This window comes from Capricornis sumatraensis, chromosome 2 (genome assembly GCF_032405125.1).
Source record: "Capricornis sumatraensis isolate serow.1 chromosome 2, serow.2, whole genome shotgun sequence".
Classification (NCBI taxonomy): Eukaryota; Metazoa; Chordata; class Mammalia; order Artiodactyla; family Bovidae; genus Capricornis; species Capricornis sumatraensis.
This window is the reverse complement of record NC_091070.1, coordinates 184,409,062-184,429,657: the sequence shown is the minus strand read 5'-3', so window position 1 is coordinate 184,429,657 and position 20,596 is coordinate 184,409,062. Positions and strand designations below refer to the sequence as shown.

The 20,596-nt window shown below is 38.0% G+C and overlaps 1 protein-coding gene across 3 annotated transcripts in view; it reads left to right on the top strand.

Moving 5' to 3' along the window:
- PATJ (PATJ crumbs cell polarity complex component) overlaps nt 1-20,596 on the top strand; it is a 364,628-nt gene that overhangs the window by 66,716 nt on the left and 277,316 nt on the right. The window lies entirely within an intron of this gene.

Sequence of the window (20,596 nt, the reverse complement as noted above, 5' to 3'; positions counted from 1 at the left end):
AAAGCAAAATGTACTCTATCAAAGCACATAAAATGCCAAGTGATATAAAAATCAATTTTTTTTAAAATAAGGCAATCGGGAATAGATGGAAAGAAAAATACTTTGAGAATTATGTAAGAACATTAAATTCCATATTTTGGCAGTGTGATTTAAGATTACTGAAATAGATTATGTCTATTTTATTTTTGCTGGCATATTTCTGTGCCAGATAACCCTCTTCATTATTGGAAGTTCTCTTTGGAATATTATTGAATTGTGAGTTGTTGATTCCAAATAATGCATATTTTGAGAAATCTTTATCAAGAAATATTAATACTGTAAGATTCTGGAAGTTTATATGTTGGTTAATATTAGGGTATATAAAATAAATGGCTGATACTTTTTCCTCTTCAGTGTTGCCTAGTACAGATGGTAGGTGATTGATAAATATTTGCATAATGATCAAGTAACATTTAGGTTAGATGAAATTAACTGGGACTGAATGAACACATTCAGTTGTCTTTATTGTTGTTGTTAACATGTTGATAGTTGTGATTTAGTTTAGAAAACGCCTTTCAGATGTGGTCTTAGATATTCAGCTGTATTTCCACTATTATTGGAATCTATATGTTTTTGCATTCTTATAATGATTGCTCTTATCCATTTAAAAATGTTATCTGCAAGTTTTATTTTTAGAATATTGCACATGTTAGAGAAATGCTTCAGAAATTAAAGAAAACTCAAAAACGTCAGTAGAAGATGGAAAGAAAAACTTGATAGTCTTTAACAGTTTAATCCCTAGCTAAGAGAAAAATTCTTTTAATCAGTTCTGAGCTTTAAACACACACACGCATATAGTATAGTATATATGTGTGTGTGTATTATATATGTATATGAGTCAGTGCTTAACACCTTTCATTGTATTCATTTAGGTATGTGTTGTAACAACCTTTGTTTTTTTTTTTTTTTGCAAAATTCTAGGTACCCCCCGCATCCCATCTTCCTCACAATCACCATTATACATATAGATGTTTATTTCTGCACAGATTTTATAAAGTAATTTTACAGCAAAAGAAATGTTAGATATTCTTGCTTTTGTGCTTATGGGAGAACTGATTGAATAAAAATTTCATTTTCTAAATGCTACTGTGATTCACATTAAAGGGCTCAGCATATTTATTTCTACAGCTAAACCTTGAAAGAAAAAGCATTGTCTTAAGTTGAATGTTTTTCTTAAGTCAGTCTTAAATACGCTTATAGTTGTACACAGTACGGTTTCACCATTTGTCAGCTGTATGTAGAACTTTGACATTTAGATGGCATATAAACACAATTTAAAATTTGGTTTTGAGCAAGTTAATTAATCAGTTGTACCATCCCTTGTTGATAATTAGGTAATAAATTCTAAAGTTCAAAAATATTTTTTGCAGGGCCAGGTGAAAGTTTAGCAAAAGCCATGAGAGGCCACGTTCCTGGCTATTATTGAATTTGACGCTTCATGTATGAATTGATTAGGCAAGCTGAATAGGGCTGATGCTGATCTTCACCCCCAACTCCAGGCTTAGCATATTTCGAATAAGAAGTGCTATAGGAATATCTTAACCACAGAGAGAATACTTTAGTAGAGCAGGAGAGCTTCCAGGTTGTAAAGGACCTGCATCAGCAGTATTGAAGAGACTGAAAAGTTAGTTTGGAATTTTAAGTTAACCATGTTTCTCACTAATGAGTTCTTCTCTAGAAAAATAAGAACTTCCTCAAAAGCCTGACAAAATTAGATACAATATCTAATTTGTAGGTGTTTTTACAATGTCTTTATGTATAAAATGAGGATAATATTTGGCTGAAACAATTGTTTTGGACTAAGTAAATTAATATGTGAAGAAGTGGGAAATGTTATATTTATTTTGGAAATGTCAGTGTTACTAGTAATCATCTAATTTAGAAGACAAGTACAAAAAGTCTTGATACTGTCCTCATACTATAGTGTAACAGGGAACCATACCACAGTATTTTTGTATGCTATCAATTTTAACAGTCTAGTTAGATTCGAGAAGCTGATGAGTAGATGCCTTTGTAAGGACTTCCCTGGTGGCTCAGACGGGAAAACGTCTGCCTACCATTCGGGAGACCTGGGTTCAATCCCTGGATCAGGAAGATCTCCTGGAGAAGGAAATGGCAACCCACTCCTGTATTCTTGCCTGGAAAATCCCACGGACAGAGGAGCCTGGTGGGCTACAGTCCATGGGGTTGAAAAGAGTCGGACACGACTGAGCGACTTCACTTTCACTTTACCTTTGTTTTAGACTGTAGCCTATCAGGCTCCTCCGTCCATGGGATTTTCCAGGCAAGACTGCTGGAGTGGATTGCCATTTCCTTCTCCAAACCTTTGTTTAGTGAAGTTTAAATTTAAGCGTGAAATTATGTTCTGAAATGCAGCCAATGCTTGATGACCATATGTGAATTACCCAATTGTGGTTATAGCCCAGAAATTTACTTTTTACCTAAATTGAGCCAAACCTTAGGAAGAGATAAGTGAGCAGACAAAGGATCTTGAATTGGCCTTGGAATGATGGGGTGACAATCTGGGCAGGGAATTCAGTGAGTGACCAGTGATAGAAGTTGTGTAGCTGAGCAGAGAAAAGAAGGAGGTCTCTGTACTTCAATGAAAGAGCTGAATCTGATACACAGTTCTACAGCTGAGTCATATGGCCAAAGAGGAAAGTATGGCAATTCATTTTCATGAAAAGTATTTTAAATAGACTGGGGCAAAGGAAGAGGAGAAAGCAACACAGAAGACTTCGTAAATGTAACTCAGGTTGTAAGTCTCCTCAATAAATTCAGGGTAAAGTGATTGTAGCTTTTTTGGCTGTGATTTGAATGGAAGTAGGACATTTGTTAGTCTCATGTGTGTCTAGATATTGCTTCATGTCATGGTTACTTAAATTCTGGCCCGGTGTGTGTACCATATTGAAGGAGTCCTTTGTCACATAACATCATGCCTTATAGGGTTGTGTTATAGAAAACAATGATGTGCACTGTTTGTCAAGGACATGAATGTTATGGCTCAACTGTGTACTGTTTCTAAGCAACATAGAATTCTTCAGAAATTTGGTTGTAAGTTTTTAGAGTATATATATATATATTTTTTTTTTTTTTTGCCAAAGATAAGTAGATTACATACTGTGCCCTACTTATCTTTGTCTTGATTCCCCGTTACTGATATGTATTATCTTTATTCTTGGAAATATAACTAATGCTAATATTGATACTGGGCTTCCCTCATAGCTCAGTTGGTAAAGAATCTGCCTGCAATGCAGGAGACCCTTGTTGGATTCCTGGGTTGGGAAGATACCCTGGAGAAGGGATAGGCTACCCACTCCAGTATTCTTGGGCTTCCCTTGTGGCTCAACTGGTAAAGAATCTGCCTGCAATGTGGGAGACCTGGGTATGATCCTTAGGTTGGGAAGATCCCTGGAGAAGGGAAAGGCTACCCACTCCAGTGTTCTGGCCAGGAGAATTCCATGGACTGTATAGTCCATGGGGTCGCAAAGAGTTGGACACGACTGAGTGACCTTCACTTTTATATTACTATTAATCCTAATATTAATCCAGATAATGAATACAAATTCAATAATAGCTAACATATAGTGAGTGTTTTCTGTTCACTAGTCTCTGTTCTAATTGCTTAATGTATTCCTAGTGAGAACTATATGTTATCCTCATTTCAGAAATGAGGAACCTAAGGAACAGAGAGGTTAAGTTAGTTGTCGAAATTCACACAGCTACTATATGGCAAAACTAGAGTTTGAACTGCCAGAATCTGTGCTTTTAACCACCACACATACTGCTTCTTTACTTATCAGTGGTATTTCCATGCTCATTTTATTATAGAGAATTCCTGTAATAAATTTATTGCAGCAAATCTTCCTGTGTTTTTCAGCTTGCTAAACAGTTTTGTATCTTAAAGACAAGCTGCTAGATAGTATTCTCATTTTCAATGGTTATATGAAAGTTTACTAAGTATTAAAAATTAATAGAGTGTGCTTATATGCACTGTGTAAAAGCTAGTGTTTATTGCTTCAAATGAAAATGATTACAAATTTAAGAATCCTAAATTAGTGCAAGTAATTTGTTGTGGAATAATGTTCAATAATGAAGCAATTATTAGGTAGTCTGAGAGCCTGTAATTTTTAATTTCTACCAAAAAGCTTGAGATAAATTTGGAAGTGTGTGGATTTTACCTTCAGTTGACCTTATAAATTAAACATTGCAAGTGGATATTTTCTGGTGTTTTGATTTATGTTGAACTTTAAATAACCTCTCATGATTATAATTCACTGGAAATGTTTGACGTTAGCCAATTTTTGAACATTAGCCATGATATTGCCATTCTTGATACTTTTGAATTTCAGTGATTTAGCAGGTAAAATTTATTAACCAATAATTCTCGTCCCTCCTACATCCCATTCCTCAGTTCTCTCACTTCCTGATATGGAAACCAAATTCAATTTTTGCCAAAGCAGATATTTTTGAAGGGCTTTGGGTTTATCTCAGATACTGAGAGAAAGAAAAATAGAAAGCATGATAGCACAGCCATTGAGAGGTAATTCATATGTAAATTCATACATAAATACTGTTAGTAACACTTGAAGAACTCGTTTGAAAGACCAAAGATTGCTGATTTTTTAAAAAAAATTGTAAAAATATAACTCCCTATAAAAATTAACAGTGATTATTTTTTCTTAGAAGAAATGGGTTATAAAACTTAAATAGTATAAATATGAATATAAAACATTGTGGTACTGCTGAGTCTTGGATATATTATTCCTTAGTATATGTGAGAAAAACCTAGTGTGCAGTTTTTACCTGACTTACTCTATTAGATGGAATTGTTAAAAATTTTTTGAAAATTATTGGAAGGGAGTCTATACATTTCATGTATTTTCTTTTTCTTATGTGTGCAACATAATAACATTTGGTACATATTAAAAGTGTTTTTAAAATAAGTACTATATACATAGTGTATAAAAATTCAAAGGTACGTAATGCTATCCTGTGATGGGTACTTCTGACCATATCCTATGATATGTATCCATCCTCTGATATGTATCCACAAGTATCCTGTGATGGATACTTCTGACCATAATCCCTCAATTTTTATGTCCCAGATAAAAACTCCTGATTTTCTTGTCTGCCCTTCCAGAGATATTTTATACAGGTACAATTATATAGTGGTAGTTTTCTGATAGTTTAATATTTTTTAATTTTTAATTTTTTTAAATGCATAAATAGAATATGTCATACAGTCTTGCAATACATTGCTTTCCCCCCTTCCATTATATGTTCTTGAATTTTGGTATTTATGTGCTAAGTCGCTTCAGTTGCGTCTCACTCTTCGTGACCCTATGGACTATAGTCCACCTTTCTCCTCTGTCCATGGGATTCTCTAGGCAAGAATACTGGAATGGGTTTCCATTCCCTCCTCCAGGGGATCTTCCTGACCCAGGGATCAAACACTTGTCTCTTGAGTCTCTTGCATTGGCAGGTAGGTTCTTTACTGCTAATACCACCTGGTAAGCCCTTAGGGCTACCTTATATTTTTAAATGCCTGCATACTATATTATTGCTGTTGTGTAATAAGTTATTTAACCAAGCTCCTGTACTCAGTTGAGGGGTATTTCAAATGAGACTGTAGTGTATATCCTTATCATACTCTTTTATAAAAAATATGCAAGTAAATCTTGTGACAAACTCCTAGAAGAGGAATTGCTCATCAAAAGAGCATTCATCTCTTAAATTTTGGTACGTTTTTACCAAACTGCTTGAGCATAAATGTTTGTGAGACCCATGTACTTAGACCACTTAAAATTGATATCTTCTGTAATCTCTTTGTTTAAATAATTTTCTGAAAGATAAAGTGTAAGTAGGTGCATAATTCATGGGTTTGCTAATGGTTTTCCACAATATAGACAGATTAAGTAATAGCAATATATAACTATCAACTTTGTTTTAACTGTATATTGTCAGTAATTAATTTATTGACTTTTATAGCTAAGAGATGGAGAAAGGAATGGCAACCCACTCCAGTATTCTTGCCTGGAGAATTCCAGGGACAGAGGAGCCTGGCAGACTACAGTACATGGGGTTGCAAAGAATCAGACATGACTGAGCGACTAACACTTTCACTTACTTTCACGTGTAGCTAAGAGAAGACATAAACTATTTATATTCAGACTATGATATTAGTGCACCAAAATCTATTTCTACTTTTCCCACCACTTTTAATCTTGTTATCAGAAGCTGGACTTTTAAAATGGAAGAAATTAAGGCTTAATATTTGCAACAAGAGTTGAGATTTTTGAGGGGCTTCCCTGTAGCTCAGCGGGTGAGATTTTGGGTGAATGCTGCTATCATTACATAGTCTTTAGTAACTTGTAGAAGCCCAGTATCTTTATGTTCATGCCAATAGATTAGTTTATAGAATCTGGGGTATAGAATTTGATAGATAGATATTGATATAATTTAAACATGTAGTAGTACCTATATTAGTAACATTAAAAAGTCAGGTTCAAACCTGTACTGTTTCCAGAATCTAAAATATTCAGGATGGAAATGTATTGTAAATTGTTATACAGTTCCATTTTAATGCTCAAGGAATCTTATAACGTGGCCACCAGGATCTGGTTTTGTTTTATTTTTTTTTTCTTTTTCTTTCTGTTTTTATCTTTCTTTTTATTTTAAAGGAACTCTGGGTCTTATTCATCCATGTAGGATTAAGATATTGGTACTAGGTAAAATGCAGTCAGTCTGCTCCTAATGGTAGTATCTGTGTTCTTGGAAATATCAATATATCCCATAGCCTACTGTTGAACAAACCATGCAGCTACATTTAAAGGTCACTTTTGCTCAGTGGAACTTAGGACTGATAAAGACCCAATCTTTGCTCATCCCTGATCCCTATCTACATTTATTTTTATTAACATCAAAGTACTGTAATCTCCAGTGCCAACTGGGCTGAAGATTTCTTTTCACAGAGGATTTGCTTCCTTCCCCTCTATGGGAAAGTTCCATATCCTTTAAATCATTTTAAGCTGCTTCATTTGAAAAATAATTCTTCATAGTGTGTTCATGGAGTGGATTGATTGTGGCTACTGGGGAAATTCTCTCATGGCTTAAAGATTGCTTTTCAAGCCTGCGAAGTGGGTGAATGAAGGGAGGCCACTCCTGGTGTGTGGAGTTTGTAGTGTGCTCAGGATGATGACTGACTCGCAAACACCACAGTGCAGCAAGACTAAAGGCATCAGGAGACCAGAAGCCACTTAATCAGAGATCAAAGAGGCTGTGTGTATATCAGCTTGAAACCCAGATAGTACAGATCAAAAGCTTGCCTTAGCAAGACAGCTGCAGGGGGATGAGGTTAGCAGGAGGCCTTAAAGATCTTAAGTCAGGCCTGATGTTGAACTTTGCGGGAATTTCATGGCTCCTCTGGAATATGAATTTGGCAAAAAAATCCCATTGTGTCTAACGGGGGAGAGAGAGAATAGAGGGCAGGCAGCAAATGCTTCTCAGCTGGATGGTGCTTTCTCATAGGGTCGCTCTCCTTTTCATAAATGTTTCTTAAGGACTGTTTCTGCATTAATAGAAGGCATTGCTGAGGAGGAGGAGATTCTGAAAATGATACATTTGTTATATTTAGTGAGTATTCCAGAAATGACAGAATGATAAATATTAGTGTTTATGAAACGACCATGGAAAGCTAAAATATAGACACAAAGGTGCTCAGGTTTACTGCAATACCTGGTAAATATTTCTTTTCTGTGAAATGCTCAAGATATTCCAGGAAGTCAGTTACTGTCAGTCTGGCTTTGCATCTCTGTGTCCCATGTAACTAAACACAGAAGAATAACTTTTTTTTTTTTCCTAAAGCGGAGTTTGTCTAAAGAGAAAACTCAGCCTCTAGAGGTGTTTCGTCACCAGTCTACCTCTACGTGTGGGTGTGTTTGGAAAGTTCCGCTGGATTCTGATGTCAGTGTTGAGAACTATGCTAGTAGATGAAAGTCATAGCCCTTCCTAGAGTATGACAGAAGGATGGAATCAGATCCACCTACAGGTATTACAAACCTGTTTTCCTAAGGCATGGTGGTTTCTACTGCGCTGCCCTGTTTGCAGGTGTCATCTGGAGCTGGGCAATGATCCAGAGAAGCCATGCTTTCCCAGTGAGGGCTGGACAGTGGTGTTGCCTCCTTCTGGTACCAAAAGCCTAATTTGTTAATGAGGCATGAAAGGAGATCGTCCGCCTGATCTTGACATACCTCTTTCTAGGGCTCAAGTTTCACTTACGGCAGTTCCCACTGTGTTTTACTTTAATTAGGTATTATGTTCACCAGTATGCCGCTGTGAACATAGCATCAGAAAGGACCGGGATTTGCCTTCTGGCTATGACTCCCTCCTAGGACTTCGGACAAGCCTGTTAATCTTTTTTATATAATAATCTCTAAAATAGAAATAATATTTGCCTTTTAAAGCTGTAAAAACTAAATAAAAGATGTATATAAATGCCTATGCTTTTCTGGATATAAAATAATGTGTTCCTAGTTACTGAAAAATGATGACGATGATTCATAAAAATAAAGTCTAAGCATAGACTTGCTATACTTATTATTCATTATCTCCTTCCAAAAATTATTATTCATTTATGAACTGGTATGGGGATATAAAGATGAAAGGACCCACTTCCTTTCAAGATCTTATTTAACAAAAGTATATGGGGCATCTCCTATGCTAGGCATTGTTCCAGACACTGGGAATATAGAAATATACAAAATAGATAAGAGACCCTGTGTCCTTACGGAGTTTAAATTCAACTAGGAGTAAAGAGACAGTGGATAAATAATTGTATGTTAAAATAGAATGAAAGAAACAGACTTTGGGACAGTTCTCTATAACACATTATGATTTGACCAGTGGTAAGAGGCTTTGTGATGATTGTTTCTTAGGATCCAGAGAGGCCTCATGGGGAACTGAGGAACACTTTGTACACAAACAGGTAGTAGGCACAGGAATGTCCTAGAATTGATAACTTGGCCCTGATTTCATGTCTTTATTTTCTTTAGTAACTGTGAACTGTTTAATATCTATCTAAACTTTCATGTTTTATTCCTTTTAATGAAAAAAATCCCTTGAGAAATTTTCTAGTATTTATAAGATACGGCTACCATTTCACATGATGATAATAATAGCCAGTAATTATGTACTGCTTACACATACTGGTTTAATTATCCCTGTAGCTCAGATTGTAAAGAATCTGCCTGCAATGCAGGAGACCTGGGTTCAATCCCTGGGTCAGGAAGATCCTCTGGAGAAGGGACTGGCAATCCACTCCAGTATTCTTGCCTGGAGAATCCCACGGATAGAGGAGCCTGACAGGCTACAGTTTGTGGGGTCGCAAAGAGTCGGACACGACTAAGCGACTAAGCCACCCACCCACCCATAGCACCTTGAGGCACATCCTACAATCATCCTCACTTTATAGATGAGGACCTTGATGACAGGAGGCTAAGGAATTTGCTCAGGATCATCCAGTTAGTAAGCAGGGGAGCTGGGCTCCCAAGTCTGTGGTCCAGCAGCGTGAAAGTATGGCTTTCAGACCGGAAGCAACACCGATTCTTCATAATTGTGGCTTCAGTGAAAGATGATAAAAATTTCTAATTTTCTTTCCAGAGAGAAACATTTAGTACGGTCCCAGAAGGTTGACTTCACATTTCCCTGAATCCTGCGGTCTCTCGCTTTTCCTCCTCTTAGCTAGCCGAAGCTCTTCAAAGACCCAATGGCCATTTCACTGCCAGAGAGTAGAAACTGTACATGTTTTACCTTGTGTTTCCTAGTAGGACTCCTTACCGTTTCTCTGGTGTGGTTTCAAAGTTGGCGAAGTTTTGTTCTTCATATCCCAGAGTGCTGGTTGCCCTTTCAAGGACTGAAAAAAAAAAATTACAGAATCTTTCCTAAAGAATGGAAAGCGTCCTGTGTCCTTTGATGGTGGTTGTCAGAGAAGCTCACAGGGTAGAGATGGCTCCTGTCTTTCAGTATCTGCTTTAAGAGGGAGTGAGGACTAAGGAGCCCATGCTGCTTTGAGCCTCCCTTCAGGTACAGAGGTCTGTGTATCTGGAGAGTAGGAGGTCAACACTTCACTGTCATGTATTAACATGTAAATGTATTATCAGGGATGGTTTAGCAAGAGCCTCCCTTCAGGTGCAGAGGTCTGCATATCTGGAGACTGTGAGGTCAACACTTTGTTGTCATGTATTAAAATGTAAGGGTAATTAATACCAGGGATGATTTAGCAATTGATAGCACTGTTGGTCTAAAGCACACATGCTCAGTTGAATTTAGAAGGCAGTAGATAAGACAGTAATTGTTAACTCCTCAAACACATATGTCCAATCAACTTCTTTTCCATCATCTTCCTGGTAAATGATAATAAAAGGAGTTATAGCAAGAATAAGAGTAAAAGCACTTATGAAGTGATTACTGTGGGTTTTCCAAGTACTTAATCATGCCTTATCTCATTTAGTGCCTTAAATAACTCTACAAAATCTGTATTATTGCCATTTCCACTTACAATGAGAAACTCAAGTCTCAGAGATTAAACAGCTTGAACAGTATCACTCAGCTGGTATCTGTAACTGTTTAGCTTAAGCTGAGAGTAATTTGTTTGGATAATTAAAATAAATTTCAAAACTAATTCTTTAAAAAAGCTTTTAAAAGTTTTCTGTGTCTATACTTTTCTGGCATCATAATAACTTTCAACTAATATAGTTTTTCTCTAGAAGATAATGGGATATCAGTTTCAGTTTAGTTCAGTTCAGTCGCTCAGTCACGTCTGACTCTTTGTGACCCCATGGACTGTAGCATGCCAGGCTTCCCTGTCCATCACCACTCCAGAAGCCTGCTCAAACTCATGTCCGATATATCTTATTTATAAATTCATTTTCTTCTAAAAATTTTTTCCTTCTAAAAATTCATTTTCTTCTAAAAATTTTCTTAAAAAATATTTAGATATTTTAGATAATATACATAACATATAATACACATAACATAAAATTTACCACCTTAATTTTTAAGTGTACAGTTCAGTTGTGTTAGGTATATACACATTTCAACTGTTACTTTAAAAATATTTTAATATATTTATTAATTTATTTTGGCTGGGCTGGGTGTTCATTTCTGTGTGGACTTTTTTCCTAGTGTGCTGAGCAGGGGCTGTTCTCTAGTTTCAGTGCATGGGTTCTCACTGTGGTGATTTCTCTTGTTTCAGAGCATGGGCTCTAGGGTGCCTGGGGTTTAGTAGCTGTGGCACGTGGCCTCAGTAGTAGTGGCTCCCCAGCTTTAGAGCACAGGCTCAATAGTTGTGGCACATGGCCTTAGTTGCTCTGTGGCATGGGAGATCTTCCCAGATCAGGGATCAAATCTGTGTCTCTTGCATTGATGGGCAGATGTAATGTAGTTAAAATAGAGGGTGGGACTTTGTCCTTGAGTACTACCATCAGCCTGGTGGAATCCCAGCCATTTCGACCAAGTGACGGTGGGGCTTTGAGATAAAGGACAGCTGTGTGGTTCATTTTGTTTTGTTTTCCTTACAAATAGTAAAATTCCTGGGCCAGAAGTGAATAGTAAATATGTAAACAATTACAGCATGATATAAAATTTTCAAAAGATGAGATATCCAGAGACAATATTTAGTATTCAAGGAGAATACCAACTAGGAGGTTAAGAAGGGGAAAAGGTAAAGTCACGGGACTCTGCTTGAATCAATCAAATTGTTATGATGTTTAAAATAGATTTTTAAAATGTGAAACTATACAGAATAAAATGCTGTGCAAGCCTATGTGTTTTTTCCTCTACTTTAGATTATATGTTGATCTTTTAGCAAGTTTCTCTGTCCACTTCTCTTCTGTTGCGCTTTTAATTGCCTTGTGTGCTGTACTTACTGTGCTGCTCAGGGACGGTTTCATTCTACGTGTGATGCGTGGAAAAATCTATTCTTAATGCCTAAGAGTATTTAGGAGGTAATAAGACACAAGGAGCCAGGAACCATATCAGTTTAATTTATCTCGAGTGCACTGAAAGTATTTTGTGGGCACTTACATTTTGAATGTGATGGTATTGTGGTAATTGGTATGATTAGTGTACAACTTGGCTATATTATAAAATAGTAAAAAATGGGGTTAGATTCTGATAAGATAGCATAGTCATTATTCATTAGAATCATTTAGTTATTGCCTTGCATTCACTATAAATCCATTTCTTTCTCTTTCCTAAAAGTAAATGCTTAGCTTATTGGTCAAGTCAGAAGATGCTCTTTTAGTGTAATTAATTACCTCCTGTTATCTTAAACCAGAACTGATTTTAATTCAACTAATAGTCTCTAACATGTCTTTTGTTGCTATCAAGAAATGGCCAAAAAAAGTTGTTTTAATATTCATCTTATAAAAAAGAGCACATGTAAATATTTTGTTGTATCTTTTGTTTTGATGGTGGAATACTCAAGGAAGTTAGAGATTGTGTAGTTAAGCAGCATTTTTATGAGTCCTTTAAAGACATTAGTAACTGCATTTATTCCATGTTTGTGACCAAAGTGTAGTCTTTTTCATTGCTGATGCTGTGTTTTGAATTAACTTCTGCCATTCCCTACTTTTTATAGTGGTTTTGTGACTGTTTTGGTAAAAATTAGTAACAAATTTGACTCAAGCTATTCTGTCAAATTTAGTTATAGGATTTGGGAGTTGGGGAAATGGATCACAACTGTCACGTATCCTACTTTCTCATTTTACAATTAAGGAAACTGACACAGAAATCAAGAACTTGTGAAATTGTACACAGTCAGGCTGGGGGCTCAAAACTTGTTGCTTGACTTCTAATATACACCCATTCTACCACTAGTGGATTGAATGGCTGTTTTCACTGTCTTCTCTTTATCTATATTTTCTTCTTTTTAGAAGAATGTTTGGATTCCTGTTTCCTGACTGACATCAGGCACTGAAAATTTTAATTCACGCCAGTTGTGCATCAGAGCTCCTACAGATCACTCTTTTTTCATTAAGATCTACACATCTCCGTGTGTCTGTGCATGTGTAAAAGAACCTTTGCTTTGCCCTTCTTTACACTCAATTCCTTCTTCTGCCTACCTCTACTATGAAATAGCTGGCTGTCTTGTTTTTAATCTTAATGGTTTCTTTCTATGTTCTCCATTTCAGTAACTTCCTTGAGATTTAGCTGTTAACTCACTTATATTTTAACTTACTACTCTTTGGTTCAAAAAATTATTACCACATTTAAGAATATAGTCTTCAAACCTAGAACAAATTCATAGAGACAGAAAAAAGAATAGTGGTTACCAGGAACTGGGTATTGAGTGGCCAGCGGTGGGGCGGAGTGGGGGAATAGAAACTCTTTTAATGGGCATGGCGTTTCAGTTTGGGAAGATAAAAAGGTTCTGGGGTTAGATAGTGGTGACAGTAGTTACAGCCATGTGGATGTGCTTGCCACTGAACTGTACAGTTAAAAATGGTTAAAATGGTAATTTTTCTGTTATGTATTTTATTTATAGTGTTTATTTATTTTTGGCTGTGCTGGGTCTTCGTGGCTGCGGGGGCTATTCCCTGCTGTGGTGCACAGCCTTCTCTGCAGCGGCTCTCTTGTTGCAGAGCGCAGGCTCTAGGTATGCGGGCCTCAGTAGTTGCTGCACGTGGGTGGGTAGCTGTTGCTCCCAGGCTCTAGAGCACAGGCTCAACAGCTGTGGCGCATGGGCTTAGTTGCTCTGCAGCGTGTGGGATCTTCCTAGACCAGGGATCAAACCCATTTCCCCTGCGTTGGCAGGCAGATTCTTTACTATTGAGCCACCAGGGAAGCCCTATGTTGTATATTTCAATGCAACAAAAGGTAATAAGTCAAAAAAGAAACGAGTATACCCTTCAAGAAACAAATATTGGTCTCCTTGCTACTTTCATAGTTTTCTCTCAGTTGACCATTATTTAGTTGGAGCAATTCTCTTATCAAATAGTCTGTGCTAGCTGCCTTGTGTTTTCCAGAAATTAATGTATGTAGAGACTTCCAAATAATCCTTGAAAACACAATTCCTCACTCTAATGTGAGTAACTATTTATGGAGTAAAATTCAGTAGCCTGATTCTGTAATAATGTCACCACAATATTGAATTCATTGGTTGGGAGCTCTGGTTCATAGAGCACTTTGTGTCTCACAGTTGTCTGAAGTTGTTTTCCTGGTCATTCTTTGGAATCACTTCCTTTTGGTGAAGGACTCCTGTAAAAGAGGAGAACAGGTGATTTGGTGTGGTGAACTACCAGCATAGAGCTTTAGTGACGTTGAATTAAGGGACCATGTTTTCCTCTCATGAGCTTACTATAGGCCAGATTTATATTTTATTTTACCTAGTTGACAATAAGTGTGAACGTTATCTCAGGTAAATAATTTATACCCAACTTTTTACCCGAAATAAACTATGGCCTATGTCTTTGCCATCCTATTGTGGTCTCTACATTCTTATTCCATTATTTAATGTTTTAAAAAATCTGATCCATCACCTAGGGTGGATTTTTCAAACAAGAAGAACAACCTCAGATTTAGCTGTTGTTTTGCATTCGTGTAGTTAAGTCACTGTTACACCTTGATTTTTGTTTTCCTTCATTGGAGTAATATCGCAAGCATCTAAAAGATGAATGTCAGAAGTGTCCTTGGTTTATATGTCTTATTCCTGTTTTTCTAAAAAATGCCTCTTCCTGAGGCATTGGCCAGTTATTCACTGTGAGCACTTTTCTTCCCGCTTGTTTCCTCTCTTTTTTATGCAACATTTCCTGCTCCCTGCCTTTCCACTGAGTTTGCCTTGGTTGCTTGCTTGTGTCTGTTGTTTTAGTTTTGGAGCAGCTTTAGGGACAGAGCTCCCTACATCTTCTGCTTGATACCCTTGTCTCTGAGAGAGCCCAGTTCCAACTGAACCACCCCTGTACAGTGCTGTCGTTTATGTGAACTCCTGTCTCTTTGCTCTAGGGGAATGTATACAAATATTCATATAGTACATTTTTATAGACACTTCAAACTTTGAATTCCATCCATTCAGTCATAATGGTTGTCACATGTTTGTATGTATTCACCTGTAAATGTTCTTAGCTCACCAAAGGAATGGATTCTTGAGAACCTAAGTGTAAATTAATATTGGCAAGGTACTTCTTTGGTGGTCCACTGGTTAAGAATCTGCCTTGCAACACAAGGGACACAGGTTGGGGCACTAACGTCTCACATGCTGTGAGCAGCTAAGCTTGCCTGCTGCAACTACTGACGCCTGCGTGCTTTGGAGCCTGCATGCCACAACTTGAGAGACCAGGCACCACAACTAGAGCGTACGTGGGCCACAGTGAAGATCCCACATGCTGCAGCCAGGACTCGACAGAGTCAAAGAAAATAAATAAAAAATGAAATCAGCAAGCGCATGTTTTAACTGTCTATGTAGGCTGCTGTACATTCTGTGTGCTCTAACTTTCGACTAAGTACCAACATATAAACCTCTGGTGGTCAAGTGTGGTATGTAAGGGGCTCAGTTTTATACTCTTTGGCAAGGTAATAATAAATATATGTTCTAACAGTTTGCTTTTTCTCAACATTCATTCACTCAGCAAATGCTTACATGAAGAAGCTGTATCTCATAAGTGGCTAAAAGCATAAACTCTGGAGCTTAACTGGCTGGTTTAAATTCTGGTTCTATTACTTACCAATTGTGTGTTTTGGTTATTTATTTTTCCTCTGTCTTAGTATTTTCATCTGCAAAGTAGGAATGATAATGGAACCTACCTGACGTTGCTGTGAGTATTAAAGTGATTCAAAGATGTAAGATATTTAAGTCATGCCTTGTGGCATGGCAAGAGCTCAGTAAGTGTTAACAGTTGATTGTTACAAATGATGGAATGTGGCCTTTGCCTTTGGTGTACTTACAGTCCAGCAAAGAGTATGAAACTAAATAGATTCAGTCATTTGATGTTTCAGCTATTATTCAGTCCCTTCTATGTGGCAGGCTCTGTAGTCAGCCCTGGGAATAAAATAGCAATAAGCAAACATATCCTTGTACTCATGAAGCTTATTTTTAGTAGGGAAGACAGTTAAAATAATTCCAGTAAAATGTCAAAAGAGTTGTAATAGGAATAAATGCAGAATCCTGTGGATACATCTAGCAAGAGGGCCTTCAGTTCAGTTCAGTCGCTCAGTCGTGTCCGACTCTTTGTGACCCCATGAATTGCAGCACACCAGGCCTCCCTGTCCATCACTACCTCCCAGAGTTCACCCAAACCCATGTCCATCAAGTCGGTGATGCCATCCAGCCATCTCATCCTCTGTCGTCCCCTTCTCCCCCGTCCCCAATCCCTCCCAGCATCAGAGTCTTTTCCAATGAGTCAACTCTTCGCATGAGGTGGCCAAAGTACTGGAGTTTCAGCTTTAGCATCAGTTCTTCCAAAGAAATCGCAGGGCTGATCTCCTTTAGGATGGACTGGTTGGATCTCCTTGCAGTCCAAGGGACTCTCAAGAGTCTTCTCCAACACCACAGTTCAAAAGCATCAATTCTTCGGTGCTCAGCTTTCTTCACAGTCCAACTGTCACAAAAGATCAGGACACTAAGGAAACTATATTATGAAAAATGCTGTAAGGAAAGGTCTTTTTTAGGTTTAGAGATATTCAGAGTAGGAAGTGCCTGAGTCTTATTTGGGAGATCAGGGAAAGCTGCTCATTGGAGGAAACGTGAACTGACGCTAGTGGCAAAAATACAGATAAGGGCAGTGGGGCGGGGAAAGCATTTCTGGCCGATGGAATGGTTTGCAGAATGTCATGAAGCATACCAGTGCCTTTCACAGTCATGAACTTCAGTAGTTCTGGATTGTTGGGACAATGTGTGGGGCAGATGAAGGTGGGCAGTGGCATATGTGGGAGGATCAAAGGGAGATCCGAGGAGAGTGGGAATCTGAAGGAATTTCTCTGCCAAAGAGTTAGCACTTTATTCTGAAGGCGGTGGAGTCATTGAAATGCTTTATGAAGAGGAGGAATTGCAATCCCATTTTTACCTTTAAAAATCATTAGTTTCTCTCTGTAAACAATAGACCGAAATGGGTAAGACTGGAGGCGGGTAGACCTTTGGGGAGACTGAAGCAGCTGCATAGGCAAGAAGTAACGAGAAGCAGAAATGAAGAGGATCGGATAGAAGAGACAGAAGACGAAATTAATATGCCTCAGGTAGCAACTCAGTGAAGGGGCGAGGGAGAGCGAGTGAATGCTTGGGCATGTGGCGGTGCCGCTCGGGGACTGTGGGAGAAGACGTGTTTATTTGTCACCCTGGGTTTCCTCCAGCATCGAAACATCCTGTGTTTATAGTAACTATCAAACATTAGAATCACCTCAAGAGACCTCAAAAATCCTCATACGCTCTTTTCTTCAGGCACTTTTATTCCCCTACGAGACAGAGCAGTTAGATTGGTTCTCTGTCGATTTCATAGCTCGGTAGTGAGAAGTCAGGTTAGAGCTCCTATCTTCCCATGCAGCATTCTGGTGAAAGTTGGTTGTGCCTAGTGGATGTGTAGGGAATGACTTTCATAAATGGTTGAGTTAAAGCAAATATATGAGATACTGTTAGAACATGTGTAAGAATATAAGGGTTTTGAATAAATAGGAAAAAAAAAAACAGAGGAGGAGATGGCTTGCATAGTAGAGGATGTATCTTGTCTTCTGTGGTTGGTATTTAGTGCCCCCTATTGGCTGTTTAGTTTAAAGCAACACCTTGGTTATTGAATATGATGTTCCTTGCAGTATTATTTACCTAAATGAGAAAAAACCATAGATTTTAAGATTACAATAAAAGGTGATAAAATATGATATGGGCCTGAAAAAAATCTGGTAGAGGTCTTGAGAAATGTCTTTATAACATTTTGTTGTATTTAACATGGGTATGATCTTACAGTGTGTATTTTCAGAAAACAGACTTTTCTGACGAGAAGCAAGTTGGTTTTGAAGCATATTGTATGTGGCAAAGCCTTAAGAACAGTAGCTGCCCTGGTAGGCAGTGACAGCTGCTGTTTTTCCATAGAGTGGCCACTACATGTCATGACAATGAAAGGAAATGACTGTAGCTCAACTCCATTCAGCTACTTGAGAAATCACCTGGTCAGAGAACTCATCACAGCAAATAAAGTGGTGATTATCCACAATGGGGTATCACCAGAAGCGGGTGGTTTGTCTTTTTACAAGTGACAAGGAAGCTGCCGTTGGGTTCTCTCCTCCAGGAAAAGGAGTAGTAGGTTAGACTTAGTGTTCAGAATAACTGGGAAGTCCAAGCCTGGATAAATTTTAGTAAGCAAGCCCACCTGGTACTACTTTGTGGTTGAAAGACGGTTGCATTTTGTAGAAATAAGTCCTCACCATGATTTTCCTGTAAAGGAAATCTAAAATCTATTTTCTCTTTCCATTATTTCCTGGTTAATCTTCCTTTGAAATGTTTCTAATTATTATTTCAACTGGATTGCATCTTGAAAACCAGTTCAGCTATTTATTTGGCTTAAAAATAGTACTTTTTGATTAGGTGTTATATGAAACTACAGAGATGGCTTACACTACCCAGTGAAATCATTTATTTGCTTTTGGTATATTTTACTGTTGCAGTTTTCTCTGAGAAAGTTTAGTAATTATTAATAAGAAGTAATGCCAGCTGCTTTCTGTGCATTTCATGAGGGGAATAAGCTATTATGTAGTTTCCCTTCCCCCCCAATAAAAAAGCCTTCCATCAAAAACTGACATCCTAAATGAAGGACATAATGGTGCAGCTTATTTATTAGCGTGTCAAACTTAAAATGTAACGGTTTCATATTTCAGAATGAAAAAGTGTGTTGTGATTCATGGTTGTCGGCGACAAAACAGACAGCTCCTTTACATTACTGCACTGATTGCCGCTGATATACCACTGTACTTTTTTTTGTGTGTGTTCCTTTCTGTTTTCTTCTTATGCAACAGCTCCCTCTACTTGAAAATATTGGTGTAATTATAGTTTAACACTGTACTTTATTAGTGAGTTCCCATGACTATTTTTACTTCCAATCCTCTTGATAAGTATGTGGTGTTATACAACAGAGTATATTAGAAATTTACCTAGGATCTCTTGGTACTGGAAACGCAAGGCTTCGTTAAGGAAAGTAAAATAAATGGTTTGAAGGCATTTTTCAAGGGATTAGCTCTGTAGCCTTTGTTGATATAAATATGGTATATTTGGTTAAGATTCCATGCAGTGTGGAAAATAAGCCTCGATGTCTACAATAGAAAGGTATAGAAAACTGCAACAGAAATCTTCAAAAGAACCATCAGCCAACTTCAAACAGACATAGCCTGGAACATGGCAAATTCTCACTTTTGTGATTTCAAAGTCTTGCAATTCTAACACAAAAGGTGGTCGTTGTTACTTTGTCAGGAGGGGTTTAATAGAAACCAGCAGTAGTAGAATCTCAGTTCAGTTCAGTTCAGTCGCTCAGTCGGGTCTGACTCTTTGTGACCCCATGAATTGCAGCACGCCAGGCCTCCCTGTCCATCACCATCTCCTGGAGTTCACTCAGACTCACGTTCATCGAGTCAGTGATGCCATCCAGCCATCTCATCCTCGGTCGTCCCCTTCTCTGCCTGCCCCCAATCCCTCCCAGCATCAGAGTCTTTTCCAATGAGTCAACTCTTCACATGAGGTGGCCAAAGTACTGACCTATATGGAACAGTATGTGCGTAATGAAACAGTAGGAGCAAAGTACACAAGCCAAGCAAGGGATGGGTTTGCTGTAAGGAATAATTGAATTAATGATTGTCAAGCACTTAGAACACAGCCTGACACATAGTAAGTGCTATATACCAGTACTGAATAAAATAAAAAAATGATAGTGTGGCTATAAACCGGTTCATCAGCCAAATTTATTTATAGAGTTTTAGTGTTATTTTCCAGCACTCTTGCCTGGAAAATCCCATGGACGGAGGAGCCTGGTGGACTACAGTCCATGCAGTCATGAAGAGTTGGACAGGACTGAGTAACTTCACTTTCACTTTTCACTTTCATGCATTGGAGAAGGAAATGGCAACCCACTCCAGTGTTCTTGCCTGGAGAATCCAAGGGATGGTGGAGCCTGGTGGGCTGCTGTTTATGAGGTCGCACAGAGTCGGACACGACTGAAATGACTTAGCAGCAACAGCAGCAGTGTTATTTTCTGTGCTTAATGAAAAGAAATAGGGGGCCGTCCCAATAGATGAGGGCCCTCCCAATAAAACATCAGCTTTATTCATGAATTGATATTCATTTTCTCTATATTAGAATAGTTTTCACCTCAGTTCAGTTCAGTTCAGTTGCTCTGTCGTGTCTGACTCTGTGACCCCATGAATCTCAGCACGCCAGGCCTCCCTGTCCATCACCAACTCCCGGAGTTCACCCAAACTCATATGCATCGAGTCGGTGATACCATCAAGCCATCTGATTCTTTGTCGTACCCTTCTCCTCCTGCCCCCAATCCCTCCCAGCGTCAGGGTCTTTTCCAATGAGTCAACT